At 45.7% G+C, this 11,101-nt stretch overlaps 1 long non-coding RNA gene across 1 annotated transcript; it reads right to left on the bottom strand.

The window, feature by feature from the left end:
• Positions 1 to 864: 864 nt before the first annotated feature.
• LOC118025804 lies at positions 865 to 10,333 on the bottom strand. The gene is made up of 2 exons (XR_004683390.1): positions 9,575 to 10,333; positions 865 to 1,218 (listed from the first exon to the last, which is right to left on the bottom strand). It is a non-coding gene; the product is annotated as an uncharacterized LOC118025804 (long non-coding RNA).
• Positions 10,334 to 11,101: the final 768 nt, after the last annotated feature.

The raw sequence follows: 11,101 nt of genomic DNA, 5'->3' as shown, positions 1-11,101 counted from the left end.
AAGGTGTGGATTTTCTTGGAGCTATGCACCTGCTCCATGGAAGGATATCCACCAATTTTGCTCTCCATCCTCCCATTTCTAGATCATGACAAAGTTGATCTACATTTTCAGATTTCCTCTCCTCATGAACTTAACTCCAGAATAGAATTTAGGGTAAGTTAGGAAAAAACATTCTATTTGCAATACAAAGATAATATCATGAATTAAGGAAAAATGTTTATCCTGCATTTATTTTTTATGTTTACCATATTTACACTGTCGTAGTAATTTGTTTCAGATATGTAGGTTTATGGGCAAGGGTACAGCGCAATGCTAAGGAGACCAAAGGAATAGAAGAAACAGACCCAGCAGCAGCGGCTGGGTCTAAAAAGGGCAGCATCCAAGGATTAGGACCAGTTCAGCTGTAGTGCGGGCAGGTATCAGCCCTAAGGTTAAGGGACAGATGATTATTTGGCAATTGGGATACAGCAGCCCTGTTCAAAGTGTTGGGTGTTGGGTGAGATTAAAGGTCAGGCTGTGGCAACAGTGCAATTGCTGTGCTCATCTGACCACTTATGTCAAGATCCCAGCAGATACACAGAACCAATATTCTGGGAAAGGGATTTGGTAATGACTGGTCAAGATTATAAGACTACATCGTAGGAGTTTAAGAAGGGTTTTTGCATCGGTTCTGACCTGTTTAGTTCCTAATAGAAACTCAACTCACATAATTGGATGGCATTGACTTCAGACGCAATGTGATCAGATACACTCAGAACTCTTTTTCACTGGCCATCTATGTTAGTCATGTTTAGTATAATCATGCTTTGTAGCAAGTAGCCTCAAATCTTAAATGCTACATAACAATTAACATCAAAATTTCAATGGCCCATAACAGCAAACATTTATTTATTTCATGCTCACAGGTCTGCAGATTGGCTATGTGTAAGCTAATAGTGGCCGGGCATGGCTGGGCTCAGGTGGACTCCAGTCTTCAGGTTGGCTACAGATCTGCTCCATGTCTTCATCCTGGGATCAAAGCAGAAGGATGAACAGCTATCTGTTCTTTTCATGGGAGAGAGCAAAAGATCCAAAATTGTTGGTGGAAACTCATAAGGCCTCAGCTTAGGATGGGCACACATGATTTTCATCCATAGTCTACTGGTCAAAGCAAGTCATATGGCCAAGTCCAAGGTCAATGAGCACAGACGTAAATTCCATTTACTCTAGAGGGAGGCACTGCAAAGTCAAATTGCAAAAGATTAGAGGATTAGAGAGAGAGAGAGAGATGGATAGATAGATGATAGATGATAGATTGCTAGATAAATCTCTCTATTAAATAATTTCAAATTAAGCATAAAGAGTTGGAAGAAATAACCCAATCCTCCACACTATCTCTAAACTTTCCTTGCCCCTGCTTGTCTTCTTCCCCTGCCTGTAGCTCTGTTGCCAAAGGCAAGATAACTGTTAGCTGTTCCTGTCTCACTTTCCCAAGCTTGGCAGTCCTAATGGATAGAGAACATCTTTCCAGGTAACTTTAGTTAAGAAAAAAAAAAAAAGTATAATAAGGGCTCTGTTTGGGCTGGCGTGGGTTCTACCTATTCCTGAACCAACCACTACAGCCAAGGAAGATAGACTCCTCTGACTGGCCAACATAGGCCATACACACACATTTTATTATCTGGGGATTAGGAGGGAGATGGCGTCAGCCTTCATAGCTTCATCAGGATCACATAAACTTTAGAGGGGTGCCTAAAAGAACCAATACTGGGAAGACATAGACACTTCAGTCTTTGATCTCAATAGGAAACTAGAAGCCTACACAGGGAAACCAAGTACAAACAGAGCCCTGTGGCATCAATGTGAAAAAACTAGGAAGGGAACAGCAGAGCCCTGGGCTGTAATCAGAGTTACAATAATGGGACTGAGGCTGAAGCTTCTGTGTACTTCCCATCCCTATTGTGGATGGGGAATGGGCCTGGGAGAGACATGAAGCTCCAGGAACATCCAGCTTTAGGAGATAATAGGAGGAAAAACAATACATGTTTAGCTGTATTGGTGAAGTTAAAATGCTGGTTTTTTAATTTTTATTTATTTATTTTATTTTATTTTTTATTTTTATTTTTTTTAAAGATTTTATTTATTTATTTGAGAGAGAGAGAATGAGAGACAGAGAGCACGAGAGGGAAGAGGGCAGAGGGAGAAGCAGACCCCCCGCCGAGCAGGGAGCCCGATGTGGGACTCGATCCCGGGACTCCAGGATCATGACCTGAGCCGAAGGCAGTCGCTTAACCAACTGAGCCACCCAGGCGCCCTATTTATTTATTTTAAAGATTTTATTTTTTTATTTATTTGAGAGCAAGAGAGAGAATGAGCAGGGAGAGGGATAGAGGGAGAGGGAAAAGCAGGCTCCCCACTGAGCAGGGAGCCTAACCTGGGGCTCAATCCCAGGACCCTGGGATCATGACCTGAGCCGAAGGCAGACACTTAACTGACTGAGCCACCCCAAAATGCTGGGTGTTTTTAAAGGTGAAAAAGTAAGTACCTCTGAATCTTAGGGGAAAGTTCTACTGCTCCAGCTTCAAGATTAAGACATTGGTACTAGTGAGAACCACAGGGTAAAATGAGCCCTGTAATTACAGGTGTAAATACACTGGCAGACCTTTGACCAGATGTCAGGTGTGTAGACCCGTGACTCACAACATTGTACCGGACAGCATCTGATAACACCCCACAACTTCATATTGAAAAAATATATATAACTTAGTTGAAGTGAGAAATGTAACAAGTTTCAAATGAGTTGTAAATCATCTCATTTCTTAAATTAACAGAATGAAGTCTAAACCTTTAGTGCTTTGTAAATTGTGTGCTCAGTAACTGTAAGGTGAATGAAGGAACAAACCACTGGGATTTCCTCCGTTAACCAGTTTTATGGCAGACCTGTACCACCAATGTGAAAAAGGTGGAGATAAAAGCACAGAAGAGTAAGGGGGAGAGAGTGGCCGCCGGAAGGGCACTGTAGAGAATCGCACGCAGTGGAAACATAAAGGCAGGCAGTTAATATTAAAGTTGAAAGTGAGAGGGCGCCTGGGTGGCTCAGTTGGTTAAGCGACTGCCTTCGGCTCAGGTCGTGATCCTGGAGTCCCTGGATCGAGTCCCACATCGGGCTCCCTGCTCGGCAGGGAGTCTGCTTCTCCCTCTGACCCTCCCCTCTCTCATGCTCTCTCTCTCTCATTCTCTCTCTCAAATAAATAAATAAAATCTTAAGAAAAAAAAAAAATGAAAGTGAGTGAAGAAAGGGTGACAGCGTGAAGAAGCTTTTGTCTCCAGGCAAGGTCTTCAAAGAAAGCTTTAAAGGGCCCAAGCAGTCCCATGCACCCCCTTCCTGGTTTGGTTTATTCTCCCCCTTTCAGGAGCTGATCCTCCTCTGCCCTCGAATTCTCAGCCCTCAGAAAGGGATGTGATATTAGCACCAGCCTCTCCATGTTTTCCAGAAAGAGAGTCAGATTGGAGTGTGGAAGAAGCCAAGTATCACCTGCCGCCTGAGTGTTTGCAAGTATGTAAGACTGAAAAATGAGCCCTGTTTTTTCTCACACCAGAAGAAATAAGATATACTGAGGGGTTCTCCAGTCTGTGAGAGCAAAAGCTTGTGATGTTTCTGACAAGTAATTAGAGATTATTTGAGCATGGTACAAACAAAACTAATGTGTCAAGGTTTCAAATTGCACCCAGTTGCTGTAATCGTCTATTTCTCCCCAATCCTGCTCCCTGTGCCAGAGCTCCTATTTGCCAGACAAATAAACTCCAACTGAAATAAAAGTTCTTTTTAGGTAAGGGTCAAGGCAGATTAGGAATATTTTCGCTGGATTTAGCTAGATTTGCCAGTCAACGATGGATGGTTCAACTTCTCCCTGGTCTGAGTCTCGGTTATGGTGGTTATGTTTTCATGCACGATCGCGTGGTGCTGAGTGGGAGGTGCAGGGTCCAGAGCACAGGCCTGCTCTGGGCACTCTCTTTAGGGTGACATGCCACCAGACACCTTGTTTCTCCTTGGGCTGTTATTTCAAAAGCAGAATAAAGTGGGCTTTAGGGTAAATAAAGATTGGGTCATGGCTACACAAAGTTACAAAACCAGCATTTGGCTAGCATAAGTGAACAGCAGTATCTCTTCCAGATACCAGACTCCCTCTGCCCTAGTTCTTTTCAAAGTCCAGAGACCAGGACTCTCCCTAAAGCCCAGAGCTGGAGATATGCTGGCTCACTCAGATTATGACACTGTCTTTGGAAAGAAATTGAGTTAGGACACTGGTGAAAAAATCAAAAAGCCGTGAAATCTCATCTACCTGAAAGTTAGCAAGGGGTGGCTTTGTGTGGAAGGAGTGGGGCAGGGGTGGGGGTTGCTCTCACAATTGCAACTTTTCTCCTCTCTCGACCATCACAGAAAACAAATGGATTTATTGGATGTTTCCTCCTTCTGTGAAGGAAATCTAAATAAGACTCAACTGCCTTCATCACTTAAGAGCTGTTTGTTTAGTTTGGTTTTGCTGTTGGTGATGGTTATATATACATTGTTATGTTAGCGCACATGTGCCCGTGTTTATGCATAAGGGTCAAAGTTGTATCTCACACCCTCGTCAGAAAATTGATAGGGAAAAAATAAAGGAGGGCTTAGTTAAAGATCATGAGGCAATAATAAGACTGGTTAAGCATTGCACCTTTAAATGACTAGTTAAAGGTTTTAGGCTTACCAGGATTGTCAGTCAGCTGGGTAGGCAACTTTTTTTCTTAATTGTGGTAAAATAGGCACTGACACTAAAATTTATCATTTTAATTATTTTTAAGCATACAGTTCAGTGCAGTCAGTACATTCACATTGCGGTGCCTCCATCACCACCATCCATATCCAGAACTTTTTCATCTCCAGCTGAAACTCTGTCCCCATTAAATGTGAATTCCCCATCCCCCACCCCCAGCCCATCCCTGGCCACCCCCACTCTACTCTCTGTCTCTCTGAATCCGACTACTCTAGGTCCCTCATAGAAGTGGAGTCACACAGTGTCTGTCCTTTTGTGACTGGTCTATTTCACTTAGCATAATGGCTTCAAGGTTCATCAACGTTTGTCATTAGATCTGTATGGCTTGTTTTCCATTGATTGGACTCTTTGTTTTGTTTTCTTGCTGAGGACTCTGACTTGAAAACAGGATAACCATCTGGAAGTTTGCCTGGCCACGGGGCTTCCTTCTCACCACCCTAAAATATACTTATCTTTGCCATACTGGACATTTTCCAGTGTTTTTTGCCTGCCTTGTCCACCCACTACATAACTGCTGTGTTAATGGCAGCCCCCAGCGTCAGCGTGGCTCCGCGGGGAGGTAGGAGGGTGCGCACCCCTGGCTCTCTCCTCTATCCCCTCAGGCAAAGCCCTCAGAGAACCCAGAGAAGCCCTTCCTTCCCTCGGGAATGCAAGGTGACTCTAGACCTGGAGGGCAGGCCAGGCTTATCTTCCTAAGTACAGCTGGCTCTTAACACATGCTTTTTGTTTGTTTGCTCTTTATAAGTAGTACATTCACATGGTTAAATACATACACAGTCGGAATGTGCTGTGAAAAATAAATCTCCCTCCCACCCCAGAAGGGCTTCCTCGTTCCCCTTGCCTGCGGTCAACCACCGTCATCTTGTCCACCTCGTCTGTCTTTCCAGAGACAATTCCATGTAAACAAGCACACAGGCGCCTCTTTTACACAAAAGATATCACCTTATACCCACTGATCTGTATCCTGCCTCATGGAAAAACACAGAAAAGAAAGAGTATAATACACAAAGTTTCAGAGCTGATGAGAATGTTTAGACGTAACTTTTTTTCTTACATAAATGAAATAAAATGTTACAGACAAAATTGAAATAGTCTATGACCAAAAAAAAAAAAAAAAAAAAATTCTATGACCTTCACAGCCAATCCTGTTCCCCTTGTCCCTATCCCCGGGGGTAAACACTATCATGAATTTGTTATATCCTTTCAATAAGCTTGTATATTTTCTCTTTTTTTTTAAGATTTTATTTATTTATTTGAGAGAGAGAGAACGAGCAGTGGGAAAGTTCAGAAGGGGAGAGAGAGAGAAGCAGACTCCCCGCCAAGCAGGGAGCCCAACACGGGGCTCGATCCCAGGACCCAGAGACCACGACCTGAGCCGAAGGCAGATGCTGAACCGACAGAACCACCCAGGCGCCCTGAGCTTGTATATTTTTACATGCATACATATATATGTCTATGAACCATTTTGTGTAAGTTTTCAATTTACATAACAGCCATGTGTAATATTCATTCCCACTACAGACAGGCATTTAGGTTCTTTCAGACTTTTCCTCCCCAAATAACGATGCAGGAAGGATTTTGTGCATACATCTTTGTACACACATGTAAGGATATGCTTAAGATAATTCTGTAGAGGTGGGTTCTCTGGAGCAAAGGATATGTGCATTTTTAATTTTGATAGATTGTTCCAAAGAAGTGGTACCAATTTTTACCCCCCCAACAATGCATGGAGTACCTGTTTCTCCACACCCTCTCACACAGTAATTTATCAAAATCATTCATCTTTACTCATCTATTAGGCGAAAAATTATCTCTTTTAATTCGAATATACATTTCTTTTGCTGAAAATGAGGCTGATCACTTTTTCATGGTTTGAAAGCCATGCATACTTCTTCTTTTATGATTTTTTTAAGGTCCTTTGCCCACTTTTCTTTTGGGTTAAATGGTCTTATTGACTTCCAAGTGTTCTTTGCATGTACAAATGAAAATTAGCTCTTTCTCATGATGTACACTACCAAGATTTTCCCAGTCTACTGCTAATGTTCTGATTTGCCTTATTATTTTTGTCCCATGGAAATTTTGTATGCGGTCAACTTTATCCATCTTTATGAATGCTTTGAAGCGATGATACATTTATTGCTTTCTCTTCCTTCTCTTTCTCTCTTCCCTTCCTGTTTTCTCCAAATACCAAAATTAATCATACCTCATATTCCTGGGTCTAGGATGAGATCAACAACTGAAGTCACCCAGAGATAATCAAGGTGAACTCTGGAGCTTTGACATAAGCACAGAGGCTCCAGCTGACTTTGACTCAACTCTGCCCTAGTGTGTATTTATAGAGTGTATTTATAGGGTGTCCTAAATCAGTCCGAGGCACTGACACTTTTGGGACTTCTTACAATCTGGGGGTGCCCCACAGCCAAGCTGGTCTTCTTACACTGCCTCTGTCCTAGTCTGACCTCCACCCTTGAGGTGTTGCAGGGAGGCTGGCACGTGGGAACCTAAGATCATGGTGACCTATTGCTTCTTTTTTCTTCTTTCCAGCTCCTTAAAATACTCCTCCTTGGAGCCAGGTTTCTCACTGTCAGAGAAAACAAGAATGAGTTTTATGGTGTCCACTGGAATTGGAATCTGCTTATCAGTGTGAAGTCATGATTTCCAGTCCCTAGAGAAAGCTATAGAGATAAATACAGATGTATAGCTGTGTGCATAATTGTGAATTTGCTTTTGTGTATTCTTCAAAGGTTTCACACACACAGCCTTTTCATCTTCTTCCTTGAATCTTTCTCCCCTTGTTTGTGAAGACAAGGGTGTGGTCGGCTATTTCCTGTGCTCTCCCATATCTCTTCTATCACAAATAGAAACTGCTGCACAAAATGTCATTATTTAAGCACTGGGGGATTTAAAAATAAGACTGAAGGAAAAAAAAAAAAAAACCAAAACAGGGTGGAGGGATGGAGTAACAGAGTGATGGGCATTAAGGAGGGCACCTGATGGAATGAGCACTGGGTGTTGTATGCAACTGATGAATCACTGAACTCTACCTCAGAAATACACTCTATACTAATTCCTTGAATTTAAATAAAATTTAATTTAATTTAAAAATAAATAAATAAGGAGCGCCGGGGTGGCTCAGTCGTTAAGCGTCTGCCTTCCGCTCAGGTCATGATTTCAGGGTCCTGGGATTGAGCCCCGCATTGGGCTCCCTGCTCAGCGGGGGGCTGCTTCTCCCTCTCCCTCTGCTCCTCCCCCCTGCTTGGGCTCGCTCTCTCTCTCTTAAATAAATAAATAAAATCTTAAGTAAATAAATAAACATAATTAAATGTAAAAAAACACAAAAACCTAAAAAGCTCATTAGTTGTTCTGGACTGAGTGGTGCATTCCTTCAGCCTTTTTGCTTCCCACGGCCCTTCTCAGGGGGTTGACCTTCTGCACCTTCTACGGGCCCTTAGCATGGCTGCATCCTCCCTAGAAGCATTTACCCCTAAGTTCTTTCCTTCTTTCCTCCCTCCCTCCCACAAATGTTTACAGAGCTTTTAACATGTGTCAGTCGCACGTGCCCGGTACAGGCAATCGGGCAGCGAACGGGTGCTGTATCCGGGGACACAGGTGCCGCCTTCCGCAAGTGTACGACCAAAGAACATAATAATGAATCACTAAATAAACCGGGGCCCTTCCTTCCAGAAGCCCACCCTCACTGGAAAGGTGGCTATTAGCAGGTCCTCACTGTAGCCTCAAGAAAAGCGCTTTCCTCTCTCCCACTGGAGGAGAGAGCTTTGAAGTACTCTGATCCCCTTGCTTCCAGCAGATTAATAAAAACGGAGATTTTTCGGTTTGGCACGCCGGCTCACTGGCTCCTCTCAGGGGCGGGGGGAAGACCTCCGATCTGCGTCGTATAGATGAGAAGCGGGGCTGACCCAAGGGCAGCGAGCAGGGGGCGCCGCGCTCGTGCTGGGGGGATGGGGAGCGCATCAGGGCGGGCCGACTTTAAAGGCCGCCGGGTCCAGCCCCGCGTTCGCCGCCTCACTTCCTTCCCCAGGAATCCAGACTCCTGTCCCGCTTTCCTAGCCGAGACAGCAGGCTGGGGGTGCCCCTGCTTCCACAGGGGGTCCTGCTCACATGTACGGCATTCATTGCTTTAGCCCCGCAGTCCTCTTCTGTATTTTGCTCTCTTAACTTCAGCAGGTCCTTCCCGTTCTTTATATTCATCAGTAGGCTCAGAGGCATGCGAACCTACGGGGCCACCGCCGCAGGCCGGGGCGCGGACCAGGCCCAGGAAGACACAGCCCCTACCCTTAGAGAGCTCGTGATTGAAGAGGGGAAACAGATATGCAGACAGCTGCTCTGCGTGTGACGAGGGCATCTCGCGGGTGTAAGAGCAAAGCCACACAGGGAACTTCCTCGAACTTTCTCTCCACGGTGAAGGCTGTCGGGGTGGAAGCGTGAAGATAGGAACAAGTTTGGAGGGAGAGGGGGAGAGAAGCGGCAGAAATTCATGACACTCCTAGTCTCTAAGCCGGGGCGGAGCAGGGTCAGCGGGGGAGGACCCCCGTGCGTGCGGGGGGAGGGGAGAGGGGGCGCAGCTGAGGAGCAGGGAGGGGAAGCCGCATGGGTCTGTCTAAGGGCGAAGTGGCCCAGTTTTCTTCAGCAAACTCCACAGCAGGAGAAATGAACAGAGAGAAATTAGACAGCGGTAGGTCAAGGTGGAGGGGGTCATGCTCAGGGAAGCGCTTTGCATATATGAAAGCTACGTGTATACAGATGCCAGAGATTCTCATTACCCTGCGGGGGTCAGGAATCAGATTGCTTGATGGCTCTGAGAAGGCTCTTTCTCCCGGTGGGAGAGAAAGTAAAGTGTATTTCCTCCGTGGCTGGATGCCGCCGGGCTCACCCTTGTAACTCATGCTGCTGAGCGCTGCTCTCAACAAGGCGGCCGGCGCAAGATGGAAGCTGGTGGGATGGGGTGCACATGACTGGCGGTGGGAGGGCCGAGTCCCAAGAGGAGAAAATATGAGAGCAGGGGAGGGCAGACACCCCGGGAAGTGTAGTAATGAGAGCACAGGGCAGGTTTGGAAGCCCTGAGGGCTTGGCAGGGGAGAGGCTGGGGATGGGGTTTGGGAAGGGGATCTAGGCTTTGGAGCTAACAAATAATACAGGGAAGGAGGGAAGGAGTTCCACAGCTGTGGCCAGCTTACTGTCAGAGACTGTCAGGGGGAAGAGGTAGCCCTATGCCCCAATCCCACTGCGTTTGCAGGGGAGCCCCCACATGGGCAGAGGGGAAGGTCTGGCTGCAGGGTTTGCTGAGCAGGCTCTGTAACAGTGGAGTGTGCAGGCAGCAATCCTTGCCCCTTCAAGACCACAGCATGGGGACACGGGAGAAGGAAGAGCCTTTACCCCAGAGAGTTTTTCAACTTTTCAACAGAAGATATTGTCGGGGGAAATCCAGAATTCAGTTAAGGCAAGAGGGAGCGAGAACGTAATTTAAGGCTCTGTAAGATTTTCATGGAATCTTCTGGATACTTGCCCTAGAACCAGATTTGACTTTTACATAAAGTGAATGAAGATTAAGCTTCAGGGCCTCTCTTTAGCTTTGTAAGGCTCTATTCATAATTTGGTATTCATAATTTTTTTATCGTCCCCCCCTCCATTGTATAGCCTTTAAGCTCCAGAGAAGCTTCATCTACCTCCACCTAGAACTCTACAAATTGTGGGTTTGGAAGAAGGCTGGTTTCTGTAAATAAGTACTGGGGATGTAACGTACAGTGTGATGACCATGGTTAACACGCTTTATGGTACATTTGAAAGTTGTTAATGATGTAGATTTGGAATGGTGGTGAGGTTTGGTGGAGTGAGGTCCAGAGCCGATGGCCAAGAGAGAATTCTTGAGACGACTTTGGTGCAAAATGGTGGTTTTATTAAAGCCTGGGTGAAGAGGAAAATTACCCAGAGCAGGCCCAGGCGAGCAGGACCCAGAAGATGGAAAGTTACTAGCTCAGTCGGTGGAGAAGTGAAAACTCGCCGTTTCGGCCTCTACAGGCTTCTCACCACCAGCATCTTGTCCACTCTAACCGCTGCCCTAATCGCCGTCCCGCCTAAAGCACCCCCCACCCCACCCCCAGTGTAAACCTACCTACCAGCAGTCAGCACAGCCCGTGGAACCTGACCACCTGCACTCCCCTATAAAAAGCTCTATAACCCCGCTGCCCGGGGCCCAGAATTTCATGTGCGAGCTCGTCTGGGTCCGCCGGCGTAAGATAAACCTGAGTTCTCCCGCTTCTCCAAGAGCCACTTGGTTTCTCGCCTGTCTG

The sequence above is a fragment of the Mirounga leonina genome, unplaced genomic scaffold, assembly GCF_011800145.1.
Source record: "Mirounga leonina isolate KUSES-001 unplaced genomic scaffold, KU_Mleo_1.0 Mir_201, whole genome shotgun sequence".
NCBI lineage: Eukaryota > Metazoa > Chordata > Mammalia > Carnivora > Phocidae > Mirounga > Mirounga leonina.
This window is presented reverse-complemented; position numbering and strand designations above follow the sequence as displayed.